This window comes from Rhagoletis pomonella, unplaced genomic scaffold (genome assembly GCF_013731165.1).
Source record: "Rhagoletis pomonella isolate Grant_MI unplaced genomic scaffold, Rhpom_1.0 Rhpom_scaffold_00021, whole genome shotgun sequence".
Lineage (NCBI taxonomy): Eukaryota > Metazoa > Arthropoda > Insecta > Diptera > Tephritidae > Rhagoletis > Rhagoletis pomonella.
In genome coordinates, this window is record NW_023458575.1 from 338743 (window position 1) to 339660 (window position 918).

The following is a 918-nucleotide window of genomic DNA, read 5'->3' on the forward strand; positions in this document are numbered from 1 at the left end:
GGCGCAGATGCATGAACAATGACAACATCCGGTGAGGGGGCTCTTGGAGTATTCGAAATAAAGATTTTGCGGAAGATTTACGGACCTTTACGCGTTGGCGATGGCGATGGTGAGTACCGCTGACAATGGAACGATGAGCTATATGAGCTTTACAACGACAGGGTCATAGTGCAGCGAATTAAAATACAGCGGCTCCGCTGGCTTGGTCATGTCGTTCGAATATACACCGACGCTCCAGCTCTGAAAGTATTCATCTCGGAACCCGCCATGGAAAGACCAAGCAGAGAAGAACTTGGCTTCACTTGGCATTTCCAATTGGCGTCAATTGGCACAGAAGAGAAACGACTGGCGGGCTTTGTTGAACTCGGCCAAAATCGCTTAGATGGTTACAGGGCCAACTAAGAAAAATGCTTTATTTCTTATATAAGAACCAAATGCTGCAAATTTCAAAGCAATCCGCTTATTACTAAAAAAGTTGTGTTACTGTAAGTAATACAAGTAATTTTTAAGCAAAAAACAACCGACTTCATCTAATATATAAAAGTATCGTTACTGGTCGAACTCCTCCTAAAATTAAATTTTTGTGCATATATGGTAGGTATGAGAATCGGATGTAAAGTATATTTCATACCGCTAGGTGCAAAGGGCGTGACACCTCCCATACAAACCGAATTTTTCATACTGCATATCTCCGGAAGTGTTCATGGTAGAGTACTCGAACATGGTATGGAGTTATATGAAAACAATCGCCTACTCATGGCGAAAAATTGTGGTTATCGTAAAAGGGGATATGGCACCTCCCATACAAATCCAATTTTTCATACTGCTTAATTTGGAAGTGTTCATGGTAGAGTACTCGAACATGGTGTGAAGATATATGAAAACAAGCGCATACTCATGGAGAAAAATTGCGGTCAT